Source organism: Hypanus sabinus, chromosome 16 (assembly GCF_030144855.1).
Source record: "Hypanus sabinus isolate sHypSab1 chromosome 16, sHypSab1.hap1, whole genome shotgun sequence".
NCBI classification, from domain to species: Eukaryota; Metazoa; Chordata; class Chondrichthyes; order Myliobatiformes; family Dasyatidae; genus Hypanus; species Hypanus sabinus.
The window spans coordinates 73,252,636-73,276,340 of NC_082721.1; the positions used below are offsets into that span (position 1 = coordinate 73,252,636).

The 23,705-nt window shown below is 44.7% G+C and overlaps 1 protein-coding gene across 2 annotated transcripts in view; it reads right to left on the reverse strand.

The window, feature by feature from the left end:
* The window catches only part of LOC132406449 (CD209 antigen-like protein C), a 65,115-nt gene extending 41,950 nt beyond the window's left edge, over nucleotides 1–23,165 (reverse strand). Inside the window, exon 1 of one of the 2 annotated variants that reach the window (XM_059992139.1) lies at nucleotides 23,073–23,165. The gene's annotated coding sequence lies outside the window, so the exon portion shown is untranslated. The other variant, XM_059992138.1, reaches the window with a different exon arrangement.
* Between the last annotated feature and the right edge of the window lie 540 nt (nucleotides 23,166–23,705).

Sequence of the window (23,705 nt, forward strand, 5' to 3'; positions counted from 1 at the left end):
GTGGATATTTCCCACTGACTCCACACATTAGGATGCACTGGAAGTGTATGTTTGGAGGGTGAGATGAGGGTGTTTAGAGGGGGCAGCAAGGAAACCAAAGAGAGAGAGGGCAGCCTTTGAAATCTTGCAAACACGAGGAAATCTGCAGATGCTGGAAATTCAAGCAATGTACACAAAATGCTGGTGGAACGCAGCAGGCCAGGCAGCACCTATAGGGAGAAGCTTAGTCAACGCTTCGAGCCAAGACCCTTCGTCAGGACTTGCATTTCTGGTTGCCTAGATTTTGAAATCCTCTGCAATTCCATAACTTCAGCTAGAAACATCCCATTCCATTGTTGGTTTTGCTTCTTTAATTGGTGAAAGGAAATGTGGGGTTTGGCCCTCGTTATGTTACAGGGTCTGATTTCTAGCCTGTGAGACCAGCTCAGCAGTCTGAGGCTAGCTGCTAACTGATCTTTGCATCAGCTGTTTCCAGCTCCCAACGGACTCCCACCCTGTCAGACTGACCATATTTTTGGCCTAGAAATAACTTGGCCTGGTATGGAAACACAAATGCCCTTGAACGGAAAGCCCTGCAAAAAGAAATGGATATGGCCTGGTTCTTAATTGGTAAAGCCCCCCCCCCCACCACTGAGCACATCCACATGGAGTGCTGTTGTAGGAAAGCAGCATTCATCCATCAAGGGCTCCCATTACCCAGGCCAGGGTCTCTTCTCACTGCTGCCTTCAGGTCGTCGTGGTGATAATCCCTCAAGGTCGAGGATGATGGTCTTTGTTCTGTTGATCTATCACAGAGCGAAGTCGCCTGTGCGTGTATTTGTTTAACGTGTACTTGATGTTGCACTCCAAGAAGCGCATGATACTTCACAGATCAACCGACTGATTCCAATGGCATGGAAACCACGACAGTTGTAGCTGATGGATTTGTTGCAGCCTTCATCCGCCTTCACAACCGTTGAGTTCGAAGTAACTTCGTCCGCCTGTTCCACCGTTGAGGTCTTGGTTGAATTGTTCTTTGTCAGGGACCTCACCCCTGACCTTACCGCCATAGGTGATCCTACCAGGAGCATCGCTCTGGGGATCTCAGGACCACACAAGCTTCTCCACCATGACAAGGTGACAATCCACGGAGAAGGCACGCCTTCAGGTAGAAGACACAGGAACCTCAGAACAGACACAACAAGGATCAGGAACTGTTACTACTCCTCAACCATCAGGCTCTGGAATCAGAGGGGATAACTTGACTCACTCTAGCACTGAACTGTGGACTCGCTTTCATCTTGATATTTATTGCTTATTCATTTATTATTATTTCATTTTTTTTCTTTTGTATTTGCACAGTCTGCTGTACTTTGTACATTAGTTGTTTTGTTTGTCATGTTGGGAATGGTCTCTCATTGCCTCTGTTGTGTTTCTTGGATTTATCTTGAACGCATGCAATAAAATGAATCTTAGAGCTGTGCATAGTGACATATATCTGCTTTGATAGTGTATGCACTTTGAACTTTAGAGTCTCATTCCTTGCATTAAAGTAAAACGTAGTGTGGAAAAGCCAGTTGCAGGAACAGATGCGGGAAGGTCACTTAATTACCCTGAGAGAGTGTGCCATTTACAGTTCATATTCCTCACAAAGACCTGTCATTTGTCAGCATTAATCCTTGCTTCCCCCATCCCTCTCCACTTGATCTTATCTAACTAGACCCCTTTACTATTTACCTCAATTCCCCTCACAGCAGCAAGTTTCTACTTCTCCTCACTTACATGGCTAATTGGATATTTTGTCAGTGACTTCCCTCTACAGGCCACTCTGACAAGTGAAACTTTATTTATAATTGAGCAGATGCCCAGATTTGTGGGAGGCCAGTTTCTGTGGAGCAGAGTGTCCACCATGAGGATAAACTGAAATCCATGCCCAATGCTGCAGAGCGCAACTCCAGACATTTTCGTCATCTACACATTAATAGCCCATTACCTTCAATAGCCCCGAAAAATTTCCTTAGAATCTGTCATCTGTCTTTGGTGATTTCCTATTAGGAAATGAGACAGGGTAGGTGACAGAAGTTTGTGTAGGGGAATACTTTGCATATAGTGATCATAATGCCAGTGATTTCAAGGTAAATGATGGAAAACGATAGGCTAGTCCCCAGGTTGAGATTCTAAATTGGAGAAAGGCATATTTTCATGGTATCACACAGGATCTGGGAATTACAGATTGGGACAGGTTGTTTTCTGGCAAATGTATACTTGGTAAGTGAGGGTACAGAATCTGCATGTTCCTGTCAGAAAAAAAAGGCAATGATAACAGGTTTAGGGAACTTTGATTTTTGAGGCATATTTAAAGTTCAAAGTAACTTTATTATCGAAGTACATAATGTATGTGTCACCACATACAACACTGAAATTCATTTTCTTGTGGGAATACTCACTAAATTTAAGAACACAACAGAATCAGTGGAAGATTGCACCCAACAGGCAGACAAATAACCAATGTGCAAATGACAACAAACTGTGCAAATATAAAACAGAAAAAAATAAATAAGCAATAAATATTGAGAACATGAGATGAAGAGTACTTGAAAGTGAGTCCATAGATTGTGGGAACTGTTCAGTGATGGGGTCCACTGGTTGAAGAGGCTGATAATTGAGGAGGATTAACTGTTCTTGAACCTGGTGGTCTGGGTCCGGAGACTCCTGTACCTCCTTCCTGATGGCAGTAGCAAGAAGAGAGCCTGACCTGGGTGGTGGGGGCCCCTGATGATGGATGCTGCCTTCCTACGACAGCACTCCATGTAGATGTACTCAACAGAGGGGAGGGCTTTACCCATGAGGGACTGGACTGTAATTTCCATTCAAGGGCATTGGTATTTCCATATCAGGCTGTGATGCAAACAGTCGATAAATTCCCCACCACACATCTATAGAAGTTTGTCAAAGTATTAGATGTCATGGCGAACCTTCACAAAACTATGAAGGAAATAGAGGTGCTGCTGTACTTTCTTTGTAATTCCACTTATGTGCTGGGCCCAGGATAGGACTCTGAAACAATAACACTGAGAAATTGGAAGTTACTGACAACTTCCACTCGTGATCCACTAATTAGGAATGACTTGTGGATCTCTGGTTTCCTCCTCCTGAAGTCAATAATCAGGTCCTTGGTTTTGCTGACCTTGGTTGATTTTATGGCACCACTCAGCCAGATTTTTACCCTCCCTCCTATATGCTGATTCATCACCACCTTTGATTTGGCCAGTGACCATGGTGTCAACAGCAAACTTAAATGGGGCATTGGCACTTAGTTTAGCCTCACAGTCATAAGTGTAAAGCAGGTAGAGCAGGGGGCTAAGCACACAGCCTTGTGGTGCATCTGTGCTGTTGGAAATTGTGGAGGAGATGTTGCCAATCTGAACTGTCTAGGGTCCAATGAAATGGCATCTGCTGTGGACCTGTTGTGCTGGTAGACAAATTGAAGCAGATCTAAGTCACTTTTCAGGCAGGAGTTGATGTGTTTCATCACCAACCTCTCATCACAGTAGATGTAAGTGCTACTGGAAGATAGTCACTGGGGCAGGTTACCACATTCTTCTTAAGCATCTGAGATAAGTTACGGAGGCCAAAGTTAAGAAAAAGGAGGATGTGTATAGCAGGTAGAGGCAGGCAGGAACAAATGAGGTACTTGAAGAATATAAGAAATGGAAGAGAAGACTTAGGAAGGAAATCGGGAGGGCCAGAAGAAGGCATGAAGTTGCTCTAGTAGACAAGGTGAAGAATCCTAAGGGCTTCTACAGCTAAAGTATATTAAAAACGAAAGGATAGCATGGAACAAATTGGTCCTCTGGAAGATCAAACTGCTGCTTATAGAATTCAATTTGGCATTCAACACCATCATATGCCTGAAATTGGTGGGAAACTGTCCTTGGTGAGTCTCAGCACCTCCCTCTGCAACTGGATCCTGGAATTAACAGTAAGGCCACAGTCAGTCCATGTGGGCAGTAACATCTCTTGTCCCATTACACTGAGCACTGTGCTCCTAAGGCTGTGTGCACACTGCTGACGTATGACGGTATCGTAGGATCCAGCTCAAACCATGTCATCAAGTTAACACAGAAAACATAGAAAACCTACAGCACAATACAGGCCCTTCAGCCCACAAAGTTGTGCCAAACATGTCCCTATCTCAGAAACTACTAGGCTTACCTTTACCCCCTATTTTAATAAGCTACATGTACTTATCTAAAAGTCTCTTAAAAGACCCTATCATATCCACCTTCACCACCATTGCTGGCAGCCCATTCCATGCATTCACCACTCTCTGAGTAAAAAACTTACTCCTGACATCTCCTCTGTACCTTGAACCTTGTACCTTGTACCTTCCCAGCACCTTGAACCCGTGTCCTTTTGTGGCAACCATTTCAGCCCTGGGAAAAAGTCTCTGACTATCCACACGATCAATGCCTCTCATCACCTTGTACACCTTTATCAGGTCACCTCTCACCCTCTTTCACTCCAAGGAGAAAAGGCCGAGTTCACTCAACCTATTCTCATAAGGCATGCTCCCCAGTCCAGGCAACATCCTTGTAAATCCCCTCTGCAACCTTTCTATGGCTCCCACGTCCTTCCTGTAGTGAGGCAACCAGAACTGAGCACAGTACTACAAGTCGGGTCTGACCAGGGTCCTATATAGCTGCAACATTACCCCTCTGCTCCTACATTCAATTCCACAATTGATGAAGGCCAATACACTGTATGCCTTCTTAAAAACAGAGTCAAACTGCGCAGCTGCTTTGAGCGTCCTGTGGACTCGGACCCCAAGATCCCTCTGATCCTCCACAATGCTAAGAGTCTTACCATTAATACTATATTCTGCCATCATATTTGACCTACCAAAATTAACCACCTCACACTTATCGGGGTTGAACTCCATCTGCCACTTCTCAGCCTAGTTTTGCATCCTATCAATGTCCCGCTGTAACCTCTGACAACCCTCCACACTATCCACAACACCTCCAACCTTTGTCACCAACAGACTTACTAACCCATCCCTCTACTTCCTCATCCAGGTCATTTATAAAAATCACAAAGAGTAAGGGTCCCAAAACAGATCCCTGAGGCACACCACTGGTGACTGACCTCCATGCAGAATATGACCCGTCTACAACCACTCTTTGCCTTCTGTGGGCAAGCTAGTTGTAGATCCACAAAGCAATGTCCCCTTGGATCCCATGCCTCCTTACTTTCTCAATAAGCTTTGCATGGGGTACCTTATCAAATGCGTTGCTGAAATCCATATACACCACATCTACTGCTCTTCCTTCATCAATGTGTTTAGTCACATCCTCTAAGAATTCAATCAAGCTTGTTTTTAACAAAGCCATGCTGACTACTCCTAAACATATTATACCTCTCCAAATGTTCATAAATCCTGCTTCTCAGGATCTTCTCCATCAACTTACCAACCACTGAAGTAGGGCTACCTGGTTTATAATTTCCTGGGCCATCTCTACTCCCTTTCTTGAATAAAGGAACAACATCTGCAACCCTCCAATCCTCCGGAACTTCTCCCGTCCCCACTGATGATGCAAAGATCATCGCCAGAAGCTCAGAAATCTCCACCCTCAACTCCCACAATAGCCTAGGGTACATCTCATCCGGTCCTAGCGACTTATCCAACTTGATGCTTTCCAAAAGCTCCAGCACATCAAGTTTGTGGTTGACACAACAGTGGTTGGCCTTATCAAGAACGATGATGAGACGGAGTATAGAGAGGAAGTGGAGTGGCTAGTGGATTGGTGTGAGAGGAACTGCCTAAGCCTGAACGTGAAGAAGGCAAAGGAAATCATTGTGACTTAAGGAAGGTGCAGACAAATCATCCCCCTCTGCGAATACATGGCTCCTCTGTAGAAAGAGTCAAGTGCACCAAGTTCCTGGGAATCCACCTTACAGATGACCTCACCTGGTCCCTTAGTATCACCTCCCTGAACAAGAAGGCATAGCAGCACCACCAATTGAGGCAAGTAAGGAACTCACCCCCATCATAACTCTGTTTTACAGGAGCACCATTGAGAGCACCCTGACAAGTTGCTTCTCCATTTGGTGTGGGAGTAGTCAAGCATCAGACCAGAAGTCCCTACAAAGGACTGTGTGAACAGCTGAGAGGATCATAGGGGTCTCCCTACCATCCATCGGGGACAGTTATCAGGAGCGCTGCGTGCACAGTGGTCTGAGTATTATTAAGGATCCCACCCATCCATCCAGCATCCTCTTGGACTTTCTACCATCAGGCAGGAGACTGCAAGTCATAAAAACAAGAACAGTCACGATGAGAAACAGTTTCTTCCCCCAGGCCATTAGGTTTCTGAACTCCCTGCTGCATCGTAATTGAAGTGTCACTGGTTAATCTGTTTCGTACCTTAGAATATTTAATTTCAAAGTATTTTAGTTAGTAATTTATCTGTGATTCATCGGTAGATTTTATTCTTACCTTCATAAGTTATCATGCATTATGTGTGTTTTGTGCTTTACACCCTGGTTTAAAGAAACATTGTCTTGTTTCTATATGCATTCTATGGTTATATACATGATGGAATTAAATGATAATAAACTTCACTTGGCTTGACTAATCTATGCATGGAGCCAAAAGAGGTGTGGGATATCCTACATTGATATTTTGCAGTTGTATTTACTTGTGAGAAGGACACAGTTTATAGATGTGAGGCAATGCAGCTGCAAAGAAACTGACCCTATACAGATTACAGAGGTGGAGGCATTTGCTGTCATGAGGCAAGTTAATGTGGATAAATCCCCAGGGTCTGACTAAAGTTGTTCCGCTGTTCAGGAAAAGCTCTAAGAATAACCAAGGAAATTGTAGGCTAATGAGTCTTACTTCAGTAGTGGGAAAGTTATTGGAAAGTATTCTAAGGAACTGGATATATTTTATAAGTATTTGGATGGACAAGGACTGCTTAGGGATAGCCAACATAGCTTTGTGTGTGTTAGGTCATATCGAGGAAGGCCCTGCATAGGCAGTTGGTCAAGAAGGGTGAATCACTTAGCATTCAAGATGAGTAAATAATTTGGATTTGATGTTGTCTTCATGGAAGAATTCAGATAATGGTTGACCTCAACAGGACCCTACCACTAAGCACATCTTTCCCTCTCTACCACTCTCCGCTTTCCGCAGGGATCGTTCCCTCCACGACTCCCTGGTCCACACGGCCCTCCCCACAGATCTCCCACCTGGCGCTTATCCCTGCAAGCGTAAGTGCTACACCTGTCCCCACACCTCCTCTCTAACTGCCATTCAGGGCCCCAAACCATCCTTCCAGGTAAGGCAACACTTCAATTGTGAGTCTGTTGGGGTTATCTATTGCATCCAGTGCTCCCGGTGTGGCCTCCCCTACATCGGTGAGACCCAATGCAGATTGGGGGACCACTTCGTCGAGCACCTCCGCTCCATCTGCCACAACAGACAGGATCTCCCGGTTGCCACTCATTTCAACTCTGTTTCACATTCCCATTCGGATATGTCCATACATGACCTCTTCTACTGCCATGAAAAGACAAACTCAGGTTGGAGGAGCAGCACCTCATATACTGTCTGGGTAGTCTCCAACCTCTTAGCATGAAGATTGAATTCTCCAACTTCTGGTAATTCTCTCCCCCTCCCTTCCCCAATCCCATTTTCCCTTTGCCTCCTCCTCCAGCTGCCTATCACCTCCCTCATGGTTCCCGCCTCCTTCCACTACCGATAGTGCTTTCCCCTACATTCCTTCTTCACCTTTCCTGTTTCCCCTCCCCCACCCCTTGATCTTTCCCCTTACTAGTTTTTCACCTGGCCTACCAGCCTTCTCCTTCCCACCCTCGCCCCACCTTCTTTATAGAGCCCCCTCCCTCTTCAGTCCTGATGAAGGGTTTCGGCCTGAAACGTTGACTGCTCGTTTCCACGGATGCTGCCCAACCTGCTGAGTTCCTCCAGCGTGTTGTGCGTGTTGCTTTGACCCCAGCATCTGCAGAGTATTTTGTGTTTAAGATAACGATTGAGATGGTTGCGTCTCTGACAGGATGCCTGTGACTATTGGTGTGCTGCAGCGAAATCAGTGCAAGGTCCATTGTTGCTTGTCATCCATATCAACGATCTGGATTATAATGTGGCAACCTGCAAATTTGTGGATGACACCAAGATTGGGGGCGTAGTGGACAGCGAGGAAGACCGTCAAAGCTTGCAGCAGGATTTGGATCAACCAAAAAACAAAGGGGGCTGATAAACAGCAGATGGAATTTAATGTAAACAAGTGTGAGGTGTGCACTTTGGGAGGACCAGCCATGGTAGATCTTATATGGTGAGTGGTAGGGCACTGGTAGTGCAGTAGAACAAAGGGATCTGGGAATACAGATTCATAATTCCTTAAAACTGGTGTCACAGTTAGATAGGGTTGTAAAGAAAGCTTTTGGCACATTGGCCTTCATAAATGAATTTATTGAGTACGGGAGTTGGGATGTTATGTTGAAATTGTATAAGATGTTAGCGAGGCCAAATTTGCAGCATTGTGTCTGGCTTTGGTCACCTACCTACAGGAAAGATGAAAATAAGATTGAATGAGTCTGGAGAATATTGACAAGGATGTTGCTGGGATTTGAAGACCTGAGATATAGAGTAGATTAGGACTTTATTCCCTGGAGCGTAGGAGATTTGATAAAGATACACAATATTATGAGGGGTGTAGACAGGGTAAATGCAAGGTGGGTTTTTCCACTGAGGTTGACTGAGACTAGAACTTAAGATCATGGGTTAAGGGTGAAAGGTGAAATGTTTAATGGGAACATGAGCGGGAATTTCTTCACTCAGAGGATTATGAAAATGTGGAATGAGTGTAATACAAGTGGCTGATGTGGGTTCTGATTTCAACATTTAAGAGAAAATTGGATAGGTACATGTGTGGAAGGGGTATAGAAGGCTCTGGTGTGGGTGTGGGTCAATGGTACTAGGCACAGGTTTAAGATGAGAAGAGAGAGATTTGATAGGGGGAAAGAAGATATCTTCAAAATCAGGATTTACTGATATAAATATATATATATATATATATATATATATATATATATATAATTACCACAAGCTACAATAAGAAATACAAAAAATGAATAGTGCCAAAGTAGAGCAAAATATAGTAACGTTGTCTTCTTGGGTTCATGGAATATTCAGAAATCTGTGGCTTACAGGGGGAGGTCTGTTTATGGTCTGAGCTAGCAGTAGATATAGTTGGGCAGATACAATAACCAATATTGGGGTACATGGACAATATAGGTGTAGCAAAAGTTTAGAGGGATACAGGTCAAACACAGGCAAATGGGATCTGCTGAGGTGGGTATCTGGTTGGCACGGATATCCCAAGGCACAGCACAGGGAGAGGGATGGAGATACAAAGACATGACCGAGGGATACAGGGAGTTGGTTACTGGAGACACGTGACCCAGGCTGACAGAATTGGTTTAACGTTCCATCCTAAATAAGAGGTGGGGGTTTAGAAAGGAAATTCAGGCTTGGGAGATTGACATCAGGAATGCTCAAACAGATGAAAATGGAGAGTGAATATACCTCAGGAGAGATGTAGGACTGGAGGAAGTTGAAGAAGTATGGGGGTAGAGAAGAACAAGAAGAGGTTTGAGAGGCATGGTAGTAGAGGGTAGAGGAGGTTAGAAATTATGGAGGGGAGGGGTAACAAGGGTCTAGGGAGAGATGGGAGAAGGTTAGTATGGGGGGGGGGGTGGTTTCTCTATCACTCTATGCCACCATCCGTGACATGATGAGGAGGGATTTCTAGAGCTTTGGCCACATCCCATAGTACAGTGAGGGGATGCCTTGCAATAAGGATGCTCCAGCACTAAAACCGTTAACAGTGGAGACCATGCTGAAGGAGTGGGTATGAGAAGGGTGGGGTAGATCCACAGAGGGAGCTCCAATTGAGTAGAATCAGTTTCCACTGGGAGGGGCAAATCCACGGAGGGAACTCCAATTGAGTAGAATCAGTTCCCACAGGGAGGGGCAAATCCATGGAGGGAACTCTGATTGAGGGTGGTTGTTGAGAGGGTTGCTGGGAGATGGGAATCAGTTTGATGCAGGTTGTGATTCCGAATGTGGTGGTGAAAGATTAGGGAGTGGGAAGGGAGTGAGGAGGGTGTGGGGGTTGGAGATTGGGAGAGAAGACAGGAGAAAGGGAGTAGGGAGGAATGGGGACGGGGAGGGAGTGGGTGGGAATAGGAGGAAGGACCATTCTATCAACACATTAACAGCTGGAACCAAACAGAGAACAGTGAGGCTGACTGCATCTGTCCCGGTCTATTCATTGTATAACTCAGACAAGTACCAACAGGAACCACAGCTTCCTTCCTCAAAACCTGCCTGGAGAACCAGGTGGGGAAGTGGGGGAAATCGATATTTCTTGCTCTTAAACATCGATGCACGGCTTTTGCCAAATGAAATTCAATTTGACAGCTGAGGGTCAAAGAGAAAGCAGGCAAAGTGCCTCCTAAATGATCGGCAGCAGAGCTCTGGGCAACCAGTTCGTTTGGTTTAATTGGGATGTTTTGATCCTGCTGTGCTTTAAGACAGCTGCAAAGTCATTCAGAGCAGGAAGGGTTGGCCATACAGTAGCTGTGACCCTCAGCTGTGAGACATTGGCTGCTGACTCACCCCAGGAGGATATTGTAAACACCCTCACAGCTACCCTCACGGGCAACTTTGGTAGGTATCTGGCCCACTTCCAAATCCTGGCACACACATGCTCCTTGGAGGTTTAAAAATAGAAAATTATCAGGACACTGAGTTTGCAGTTTTTTTGTGGGACCTTGCTATGTCAGTCGGCTGCAGTGTTTAAAACTCTTCATCAGTGAGTGCAAGTTAAGGGCCCCTGATGAGTAACTTCCTTTGATTTCTGAATGTTGAGCAGCTATTTTTTTTTCCAGAGAAACGCCATCAATCAGAAATCTGACCAGGCCTTTTAAGGAGATGAGAATCCTAAATAGATCAGGTGGTAGGTTTGGCTTCAGGAAACACCCTTGCTCAAGTGGCTCAGGGAGACGCACGGGAGCCAGTGGTGCAGCAACAACATCTGTATGTTGCAAAGGTCAGAGGTGGGGGGCGGGAGCACAGAATGCTCTCGGAATTAATTGTCGGCTGGAATTCAGAAAAGAGGGAAATAATGTAAGAATGCAGCATGGCTTTACTGAAAAAAAAACAGTGTAGATCAACTGCCACTGCCGTTAATGACCAGTAGTTCTTTTCTTTCTTCATGTCTCTCTCCTTTCTTTCTCATATCGCTCTCTATTTCTTTTATTTCTACTGTCCTCTCTCCTATTTTCTCTCTCCCTCCTCTGTCTCCTTTTCTCCCTTCCCCTCTTTCTTTCTCTTTCTTACTCCTTTTTTCCTTTCTAGCTCTCTTTCTACCTCACCTCTCTCCCATTCTCACTCTCTCCCTCGCTTTTCTCTTTTTGTGTGTGGGATGGGTTCAGGAAGTTTTCGATTGCTTATCTGAGGTCTGAATTTAGGAAGACTTGGTGAAGAGACCTCCAAAGTTGGAACAACTGCCTCCAGCTCTGGAAGGGACCACCAACACATCCCTCTTTCCCATTACAGAGGGGTTGAGAGGTAGAGGAGTGACTAAGCATGAAGTCGGAGAGGGGGCGAGAAGGAAAGAGCAACAGGGGTAAGAGAGAGTTAAAAGAAAAGAGGGACGATTCATCATTCACCTCTGTGGCTGTTGATCTACTTTAGCTGCTGACATATCTGCCTGACACACACCATCTCCACACCCGCTCTTGGTGTGTTCACAGTGGAGCACAGAGCTATGCTTCTCTATAAGGCATTGCTCCAGGAACCTTTGCCCTAATTTGCCTTTGAACTTTTCCCAACTTTTTTGTTCAAATGTTCAAACAAATATATCCTGAGAGACATTCTCCCCGAGAAGAAATTGTTCAAAATCCGTATTTGTTCCGGCCAATACCTTTTCAATTAGTTCAAAGTGGTCACCCAGCCTGTGTATGGTGTTACAATGTTCATATTGTGGCCTCTGTTTCTCAACTTCAGGAGCACACACACACACACACACACACACACACAACTCCTTGATGCAGAAAGTGCACTGTGGCAGACAGGAAGGCTCTGCAATGGGTATTCAAAGCTGCCCAGCCCATCCCCACTAGCCTAGTGGCTATCAAGGACATGTATACAGAAAGTGCCTGGAAAGGGCCAGTAATATCCTGGAGGATCCGACCCACCCTGGTCATGGACTGTTTGTCCTACTCCCATCAAGAGGGCTATGTAACACTCATGCCAGGACCACCAGACTCAAAAACAGTTACTTTCCCCAAGCAGTAAAGCTAACCCACTCCTCCACACCCCCAACCACCACTACTTTATCATTTTCTGTCAGTCACCTTATGTACACTCTTGTACCTAGCTTCACTTTATAGACATATATTCAATCCATGTATATAAACTATCTTATGCATTTATATTTATTGTTTTTATTATCATATTCTTTATCATATTGTGCTTCTTTAGTGCTGCATTGGAGCTGGAGTAACAATTATTTCATTCTCTGTTACACTTGTGTACTAAGGACATTAAACAATCTTGGATGTACAGTGGAGAAACCAAACACAGATTAGGTGATTGGTTTGTGGAAGAGCGGCACTCAATGCTGGTGATCCGCAGCTACTGTTACTGCCTCTGTAACTGCCCAGTCTACTCCCACTCTGCCCCTCAGGGTGTAGTTCCTGCACTGTCAGAGTGAGGCCCAGTGTAAGCTGGAAGAACAGCCCCTCATCTTCTCTATGGGCACTTCACTGCTGTTGTTTTATACCTCATTGCTGCCTATCAGCTTTCCCTGTTGCTGATTAACTACTCACTGCTGCCAGTTAACTGTTCACTCCTGCTGGTTAACTTTACCTATTGCTGGTTAACCATCCAGTGCCGCTGGTTATCTCCTCCCACACCTGCATTTTGCAGCTTTTAAATTCTTTTGCCTGAGTTTTCACTCTTACTGCTTCCATTCACTCATTAGCAAGATAACCAGTTTACAGCATATCCACAAGGTCACTCTTGGTGTTCCCCCATCAGAGGCGCACCTCTTCCCCACTCTCGATGCAGTTTTTCAAGCTTCCTTTGTCTCCTTCCCAGGACTGATGAAGTTTCTCAAACCTCAGTTTTTCTTTGCACATGCACAACCTGAGTTGGTGAGTGTTTCCATCATTTTCAGTTTTTACATCACAGTGCAGAAAACAGCAAGATCCCGAACCAGAAATCATTAAAGCTGGCAAGATTCTGCAGATGCTGGAAACCTGAAGCAGAACAGAAACTGCTGGAGGCTGGGACCTCCTCATTGGCTTAGGGTGGGTTTGCACTTTGGGCAGAGGAAGGAAAATGTCATTGGAGATAGCTAAATGCAGTAACAGTTTCAACGTTGCGGCAGCAAGAGGTGGGAAAACGAGAGTGGAACCTGTCGCCCTAAGCTTCCTGTGTCCGCCCCTTCAATTCACCAATTCTCTGCCTCTGGCCTCCTCCACTGCCCCAGAGAAGCCCAGTGCAATTCCAGGGCGCTGCACCACCTCTCACTGAGCACGCGGCAGCTGTCTCTGTTCACCACTCTGGACAGCAGGCTCAGGTAATCGGAAAGCCAGAAGAAATCCAGAAAGAGGAGCAAGAAAAAGCCATTCCGCCCTTTGAAGCTATGCTGTCATTGGTTAAGTTCATGGTTGATGTGCCTGGGCACTGCTTTGAATGAACCCAGTGAACAAGACTCTACAGCCTCTGGGGTGAAGAATTCCAGTCACTCACCATCCATTGTAGGATGGTAATTTTACTCTCGGAAGGTGTACATGTGCTTCACAAGAGTATAAAGTCAATTGCAGCTACGTAAAACTTTTGTTAGGCCACACTGAGTATTGTACACAGTTTTGGTTGTCCTGTTACAGGAAGGATGTTGGAGTTTTGGCAAAGGATCAGATGGGCAACTTAATCGGCATGGATGGGGTGGCTACAGGACTTGCTTCCATGCTGTATAATACTATGACTCTACAATGGCTACATCCACACTAGACCGGATAATTTTGAAAATGCCGGTTTCACGTAAAAACGATAGGCATCCACACTAGGCGTTTTAAAAAATATCTCTGTCCACATCGAAACGGATATTTCAGTGAATCTCCTACTGCGCATGCATAGGACACATCTACTGAAAACAAGTGACATGTTTGGTGTCAAATCTCGCTGTGAAAGACAGTGTGTGTTTGCGCAGTTACAGATTAAAAAATTTAAACAACGGGCAGCTGTTGGCTCTTGTGCAAGAGGACTTAAAAGTAAAAAAAAACAAATACTGGAGCATATGGAGGCAACCGACAGTGAGTCATGGACAGTTTGACCCGGCTGATGACGAACATTGAAAAACTGACTAACTCTGTTGCATTAATAAAGCACCTTGTTAAATGTGTAAAACATGTCTGCATCAGTGATATCCTGTATTTCCATACAATGTTATATTAGGCTGTTACACATCTATTGTCAAAGAAGTACTTGCATAAATAGGTAAACCACCTTCATATGAGCAAGGACAGAAAACAGGTCAAAGTGAGTATACTTATTTATTCAGTAAGTTATGGGTCAAAGTATTTGGTGAGTACATTTATAACTCTTCCGGCTTCAGTCTTGTTGCTGTCTGTTCTGAAATTGTTAGATCGTGTGGGGGTTTGCATTCAGGAAAACAATGAAATGGCACTCTGCCATCTGACAGCGGTTTCAGATTTCTCCAGTTACCCCATCCACACTGATCTGCCCAAGTGCCGTTTTCAAAATTATACACCCTGGACAGCGTTTCTGAAAAGCTCCAGTTTCGGGGGATGAAAATGCCATTTTAACGTGGATGGAGGGTAAAAACGAAGAGAAAAAGCTTTGGTTATGGATTTATCTGGTCTAGTGTGGACGTAGCCTTAGAAACAGATGGTGTATGGAAGGATGTAATCAGGGGAGGGGGGGCTATTATGCCGGAATTTGAGAGTGTAAATTGGGAATGGATGACTCAGGAAAATGCACAATGGAAATATGGAAGTTGTTTGCAGAGCACTTCCAAGGGATTCTGCATAGGTTTGTCCCATTGAGGCAGGGAAAGGATGGTAGAGTGAAGGAACCATGGTAGACATGAGAAATGGAACATCTAGTCAAGAAGAAGAAAGAAGCTTACTTTAAGTTTAGGAAGCAAAGATCAGGCAGGGCTCTAGAAAGTTACAAGGTAGTCAAGGAAGAGATTAAAAAAGGACTTAGCACTAGAATGGGGCATGAGAAGGCCTTGGTGAGCAGGATTAAGGTCATTCTACATGCATGTGAAGAACAGGAGGATGAATAGAGTGAAGGTAGGTCTAATCAGGGATATAAGAGGAAGCATATGCTTCAAGTTGGAGGAGGAAAATGAGGTCCTTGGTGAAAACTTTGCTTCAATGTTCACCAATGAGAGAACCAGTGTTTGTGAGGTCAGCATAAATCAGACTGATGTGCTAGAACATGTCAACTTTAAGAAATAGGATATGCTGCAACTTTTGAAGAGCATTAGGATAGTTAAGAACTCAGGGCTGGGTGTGATATGACCCAGGTTGCTATGGGAAGCAAGGGAAGAGATTGTTGTGCCTTTGGTGATGATCTTTACATAATTATTGGCCACAAGATAGTGTCAGATGTTTGGAGGGTGACAAATATTATTCCTTTGTACAAGAAAGGGAATAGGGTAACCTGAGAATTATAGGGCCGTGAGTTGTATTTCAGTGGTGGACTAATTATTGGAGATGATACTTAAAAAAAGATTTACAAACATTTGGAGAAACATACTCTGATTAGGGATAAACAGCTTTGTGAGGGTCAGGTCATGCCTCATGATCCTGATTAGATTGTTTGAGAATGTGACAAAGCACAACAATGAAGGTAGAGCGGTGGAGGTGTTGTATGTGGATTTTAGTAAGGTGTTTGATAGGGTTCCACATGATAGGCTCATTCAGAATGTCACAAGGCCTGGGATCCAGAGGAATTTGGATGCGTAGATTCAGAAATTGATTCCCATAGAAGGTGGGTGTAGATAGGGCATATTCTACATGGAGGTCAGTCCCATGGGGATCCGTCCTGGGAACCTTGCCCTTTGTGATTTTTGTAAAAGAAATTAGATGAGGAAGTGCAAGGGTAGATTCGTAAGTTTACAGATGTCACAAAGGTTGGTGGTGCTGTGGATAGTGTAGAAGGTTGCTGTAGGTTACAATGGGACATTGATAGGATGCAGAACTGGGCTGAGAAGTAGCAAATGGGAGTTCCACCTGGAAAAGTGTGAAGTGACTCACTTTGGAAAGTTGAATTTGAAGGTAGAATACAGGGTTAATGACAGGATTCTTAGCATTGTGACAGAGGAACCACATCCAAAAATCCCGTAATGTCATAGTGCAAGTTCATAGGATTGTAAAGAATGTGTATGATATGATGACTTTCATTAATCAGGAGATTGAGTTTAAGAGCCATGAGGTAATGTTGCAGCTCAATAGAACCTTGGTTAGATTGTACTTAGAGAGGGTTCAGAGGAGATTTACCAGGATGCTGCCTGGATTAGAGAATGTCTTATGAGGAGAGGTTCAGTGAGCTAAAGCATTGCTCTTTAGAATGAAGGGGGATGAGAAGTGACTTGATGGTGGAGTATATGGTAATAGGAGGCATAGATCAAATGGATAGCCAGAGACTTTTTCCCAGGGCGGAAATGGCTATTACGAAGAGCATAATTTTCATGTGATTGGAAATAATTATAGTGGGATGTCAGAGGTAAAGTTTTTACACAGAGTAGTGGGTATGTGGATCACCCAGCTGGGGTAGTTTCAGAGACAGGTACATGGGGATATTTAAGAAACTCTTAGAAGGCACATGATGAGGGCTCTGTAGGAGGGAAGGGTTAGATTGATTATGGAGTAGGTTAAAAAGTTGGCACAACACTATGGGCCAAAGGGCTTTACTGTGCTATAATGTCCTGTGCTCTATATTTGCTAACCTGTTGCATGAGCAAATGAATCTTTCATGATTCATTCATAAGTATCAATAGGGTAGAGAGTGGGTAGAGAAGGTAGGGTGGCTCTACCAGTAAAGAATGAAATCAAATCCTTGGGAAGATATGACATAAGATCGGATGATATAGTTAAAGTTATGAAACTACAGAGGTAAAAGGAGAGTTACTGTATATACAGGTCTCTGAACAGTAGCTAGGATGTGAGTTACAAGTTACAACAGGAGATAGAAACGGCAATGTTTGAAGTATGCAGATTGGTTGGGAAAATCCAATTGGTGCTTGATCCAAAGAGAATGAATTTATCGAATGCCTGCAAGATGGCTTTTTAGAACAACTTGTAGTTGAGCCCATGAGAAAAAAGGCAATTCTGGATTGGATGTTGTGTGATGTACCAAATTTGATTAGGGAGCTTAAGGTAAAGGAATCCTTAGGAAAGAGTGATCATAATGTGCTAGAATTCACCCTGTGGTTTGAGGGGAAGAAGTTAAAATCAGATTTACTGGTGTTACAGTGCAGTAAAGGGAACTAGAGGCATGAGGAGCAAGTTGGGCAAAGTTGATTGGAAGGGGATACTAGCATGGAGTACAGCAGGGCAGCAATGGCTGGAGTTTCTAGGAGCATTTAGAGGGCACAAGATCAGTTCATCCCAAAGGGGAATAAACATTCTTAAATGAAAGATGAGACAACCGTGACTGATGAGGGAAGTGAAAGACAGCATAAAAGCAAAAGAGAGAGCATATAATAGAAAAAGGATTAGTAGGAAGTTAGAGGATTTGGAAGCTTTAAAAAAAACAACAGAAGCCAACTACAAGGAAATAAAGAGGGAAAAAAATCTAATATGAAGGTAAGCTAGCCAATCATATAAAAGTGAATAGCAAACAGTTTTTCCCCAGATATATAAAAAGTAAAAGAGAGGTGAGAGTGTATATCAAACCACTGGAAAATGATGCTGGAGAGGTATTAATAGAGGAAAAAGAAATGGCATATGAACTCAATAAGCACTTTCCATCAGTCTTCACTGTGGAAGACAGCAGTAGCATGCCAGTAATTCAAAAATGTTAGGGAGAGTACTGAGTGTAGTTACTATTAATTTGGAGAAGGTACTTGGGAAGCTGAATGGTCCAAATGTACATAGGTCACAAGGACCAGATGGACTGCACCACAGGGTGGATGAAGAGATTGTGGAGGCATTGGTAATGATCTCTCAAGAATCACTAGATTCTGAAATGGAGGATTGAAAAGTGGCAAATGTTCCTTCACTCTTTAAGAAGAGAGGAAGGCAAACAGTAGAAAATTATAGACCACTTCAGTGGTTGGGAAGATATTAAAGTCTATTATTAAAGATTAAGGGTGAGGTTTCGAGGTACCTGGAAGCAGATGATAAAATAGGCAGAAGTCAGCATGGTTTCCCTCAGTGAAAAGCTTTACAGACAAGTCTGTTGTAATTCTTTGAGAAAATAATGGGTAGGATAGACAAAGGAGAGTCAATTGAAGTTGCTTACATGGATTTTCAGAAGATCTTTGACAAGGTACCACACATGAGGCTACTAAACAAAATATTAGCCCACAGTCTTCCAGGAAAGATTATGGGAAAGTTGAGTTCCGCAGGGTCGGAGTTGGGTCTGCTTTTTTCGCATTATATGTTAAAGATTTACTTAATAGAATTGATAGATTTGTGACCAAGTTCGTGGATGATATAAGAATAGGTAGAGGGGTAGATAGTGTTGAGGAAACAGGGCTCTATAAAAGGACTTAGTCATATTAAAAGAAAGGGCAAATAAGTGGCAGATGGAATACAATGGTCATGCTCTTTAGTAGAAGGAATAAAGATATAGACTATTTCCTAAACTGAGAGAAAATTTTAAAATCAGAGATGCAAAGGAACTTGGTAGTCAAGCTGAGTTGGTAGTAAGGAAAGTAAATGCTATGTTGGCATTCATTTCAAGATGAGTAAACATTCAGAGATTCATTTGATTATCAAATTATGTATACAGAATACAACTCTGAGACAGAATAACCATGGAAGTTGTTGAAGGCCCCTCCCATACAAAAAAGAAAATGAACCAAAACTTGCAAGCCCAAACCTGCCCCCCCAACCTCTTCCTCACCTAAAATTAAAAGATCATCCACCCAGATACGGCATCAAACCTCTAAATCCCCCAACATCTCCCTCACACAAAAGCTAACAGATCGCCCACCTGGACACGGCATCAAAAACATTAAACCCCTAACCCTAAGCTCCTTCCATGCAAAAAACACAGCAACAATAACATGAAACATCCAACCCCTCCATCACCCATATTGCCCACCCGCCAATCACCAACAAGAAAGCAGATAAACTGAAGGAGACCAACATATAGATTTCACCAATAATCAAATATATCTCAGAATTCTGAAAACATCCCAGAGTATAAAATCAAGGATGTAATGCCGTGTCTTTATAAGGCAATTTGTCAGAGCACATTTGGAGCATTGAGAGCAGTTCTGGGCCCCTTATCTAAGAAAGGATTTGCGGGCATTGGAGAGAGGAGGTTGATGAGAATGAGGAGCATTTGATGTCTCTGAGCCTCTGCTTGCTGGAGTTTAAGGAATGGTGGGGGGGGGGAGGTGGATCTCAATGAAACTGATCAAATATTGAAAGACCTAGGTAGACTGGATGCGGAGAAGTTGTTTCTAATAGTGCGGGAGTCAAGCACCAGGGTGTGGAGGCCAAGTCATTGGGTATATTTGAAGTAGGGCTTGACAGGTTCTTCATTAGTAAGGGTGTCAAAGGTTAAATGGAGTAGGCAGGAGAGTGGGGCTTAGAGGGAAAACAAAACAGTCGTGATTGAATGACAGAGGTCTTGATGGGCTGAATGGCCCAGTTCTGCTCCTTTGTCTTATAGTCTTTATTCACCACTTAAATAATAATCTTGTTGTCTATTTTACCTTCTGAAGTGGATCACCTCAAATTTACGGATGTTGTACTCCATCTGCCCACTCACTTGACCTATCTATATCTGTCTACAGACTCTCCCTGCATCCTCAGTTTGTTGCTCCATTCAATATATTGTCATCAGCACTTAGATATGCTACTCTCGGTCACCACTTCTAAATTGTTGATGTATATTGTGAGCAGCTGTGGGCCCAACAACAACCCTTGCAGCGTTTCACTCATCACTGACTGTCAACCAGAGATTCACCCATTTATCCCAACTCTCTGCCTTCTATTGGTTAACGAATCCTCTATCTATGCTAATACATTACCCCAACTCCAGGCATCCTCATTTTAGATGTCTTCTGGAAAACCAAATATACAATGTTTACCTATTTCCCTCTATCCACTGCGCTCATTATACCAATCAATCAAAGTACATTTATTATCAAAGAATGTATAAATTATACACCTTAAGATTTGTTTGCTTACAGGCAGCCATAAAGCAAGAAACCTGAAGAACACAATTTAAAAAAAAAGACCATAACCACTGCTCAGAGAAAGGGGGGAAAACTCAGACCATGTAAGCAAATGATGCGAATGACAGCATTCTGAACCAGATTGAGTCCTTAAATCCACTCCCTGGAACAGCTGGAATAGTAGGCCGAAGCCTCCATCTCAAGTTCATCATATTAGTGGGTGAAAATGCCACAAAACTTGCTGAGACAGTGGCCACTGGAGAAAGGAATAAACATCACAGGACAGTGTGCAAAATCAGTCCCACCCTTGCCTCCGCACTCGGGTTTTCCCGTCTATCTGGGCTAGCATTTAAATTGTCCAAGCACTGAGTAATACCTCACTCTAGGGCTGGGCCCCAGTGTAGTGACACACCTGGTCTGCACTGCCCAAAGCTGTTCTCGATATCACCAAATCCGCTCAGCACTTAGAAAAATACAACCTCGCACCCGGGTTACGTGGACAGGAATCAGACCTATTCCGCATCAACTCCTCTCCAAATTGTTCGCTCCAACAGCAACTGCAATACAAACACTGTCTGCAACACCATCTTGAACACATTATTACACTCCAGCGTTGTGATGCTCCATGTGGCCCATCTTTCGAATCAGTTTTTCCTCCGCTTGCTTCTTCATTGTTCGCAGTGATATTTGGGACCATACTGTTCCCTTCCACCCAATCATTACTCAGTGTGTCATTGCCCGCCCCCCTCACCTGTAATGGATAGTAAGACGTGCATCAAGTGTCTTGACTAGGTTGGGAATGGTTTGTAGGGCAGGAATCATTGAAATATCCAGCCTGCAATGGGCAGGTTGAGTATAGCACACCTTTAATAGATCAATTTGCCTGTAATGAGTGCAGGCAAAGTCTGTAATGAGTGTGGCTGACCACTGTAATGACTGTGAGCAACAACTGTAATGAGTGAGAGCAATGCCTGTAATGAGTGCGGTCAATGTCTGTATTGAGTGTGGGTGACACCTGTAATGTGGCACTGACCTGACTGTTGGTGTTGAGGTGGGTGGCGTGGTACTTAGCTGGGGTTAGGGCACTGTCCAGTGTATCAACATGTCAGTGTGTGGTGTCTGGGAGTGCCCCGCCCAGGTCCGTGACGCTACCCACCCCAGTGGACCTGCAGGCCTATCTTGACCGAGCATGTTTAGGTAACTTGACAGCTTGCACACAAAGGGTTAACATCTAGGCATGGTCCTTTCAGCTGTTCCAACATCTGTGGCAATCACTCTCCTTACATGGAGCGGTACTCACGTTGCCGCGCCTGGCTGGGGGCTGTGGAAGGCCAAGTGTCCAGTGTGTGCTGAGACTCAAGCAGTGAAAGTCCTGCTGTGAAACAGCCCCAATCCAAGTCCTTGGGGAGTCAGACCAGGCATTTACTGTGGTGACACGAAGCGCACTGTAACTGAGCTCTCCCTGTCCATCGGTGGACGGGTGACATCCCACACTCACTCAGGCCATATAGATTCCTGAACCCTAATCCCGACTGCCGAAACTCCTGAACCCTAACCCTAAACTCCTGAACCCCTGAACCTACCCCTGACCTCTGAATCCCAATCTTGATCTCAGAACGCTAGTTCTGACCTTCTGGGCCCCACCCCGACGTCCGAAGCCAATTCCAATCCCTGAATGCCAACCTTGTTGTCCTTAGTTTACCCCGATACTTGAACCCCAAAGCTGATCCCTGAACTTCACCCTGACCCCTGATACCTAACTCTGAATCCCCCGGACATCCACCATAAACCCTGAACCCTAATCCTGACCTCTGAACCTCACCCTGAACATTGCTCCTGACCCTCTGTCCTTTGCCCCTCATCCTGACCTTGAACCTCACCGTGACTCCTAAACAATGATCCTGACCCTGATTATCACTCTGATCGGCATCTCAACGCCCTTCCAACGGTCTGCAGCCCGTCACTGACCTGAAGCAAGTCAAACTGCCCGGCATTCCGACTGGCGCGCCACAGGGGTATACACACACACACACACACACACACACACACACACACACACACACACACACACACACACACACACACACACACACACACAGTGCCCCACCCTGCCACGGGCAATGAGCCCGCAGTCTCCCCTAATCTCAGCCTCAGCGCAAATGCGGTTGGCGACGCGGAGGTAGCGGAGCTCCCGCACTCCCAGCGTCAGTCCACACCATCCTCCGACCCGCTTCCCCCACCCTCCAGGTATGAGACAGACCACAGCCCCAGTCACGCCAGTCTTAATATAACATCCAGGGCTGGGGCAGGAATTCACAAACTAACTGTTCATCTGGCAGCTTGCAGACCCCAGATGAACCGACCGCGGGTGCCTTTCGTCCCAATTAAGGTTAAAAAGAGAGTGACTTGCATTTTAAAGTTTTCAATAATCACGTTAGACTTACAGCTCTGTGCCGAGTGTCTGAGCAAGCTGTCACTCAGAGATTGTCTAATAACTGGCCGTTAGTTTCTCCCTGGAGCGGAAGATGCGAGTTTGCTCACACAGCGAACACAACCAACTTCAACAAAGGAACTTCACCCGAGCGCCTTTCACACAGCCTGACTCACCAAGCTGTTCGCAGTCCTGCCTCCTGCCTCCCGCCACTCCCACTCGGGCAGCTCCCCTCCGCACCCAATTACTATTTTAACTCTTGCAAACTCTTTGGCTTCTCCACCCAGCAGCCAAGTCCTGTTTCCTGGCGAGAGCCTTCCCACGTGTCCTGAATGTGGCCGGAACAGGGACGGGACTCGCTGAGATATCCAGCCCCTCCTGTGCGGGTCTGTTACCTCAAGGAGAGGCATTGATCCTGTAGATAGTCAGTCAGAGGCATTTTCCCAGGGCTGAGATGGCTAGCATCAGAGGGGACATTTTTAAGTGCTTGGAAGTAGTTACAGAGGAGATGTAAGGGGTAAGTTTTTTATGCTGAGTGGTGTGTGTGTGGAATGGGCTGTAGGCAACAGTGGTGGAGGTGGATACAATAGGGTCTTTTAAGATACTCCTGGACAGGTATATGGAGCTCAGAAAAATAAAGGGTATGGGTAACCCGAGGTAATTTCTCAGGTAAGGACTTGTTCGGCACAGCTTTGTGGGCCGAAAGGCCTGTATTGTGCTGTAGGTTTTCGATGTTTCTATGTTTTACAACCTCAGACCACAGCAACTGCCCATTGTGAAGGAGATTTAGCCATGCCCCCAACACCTTC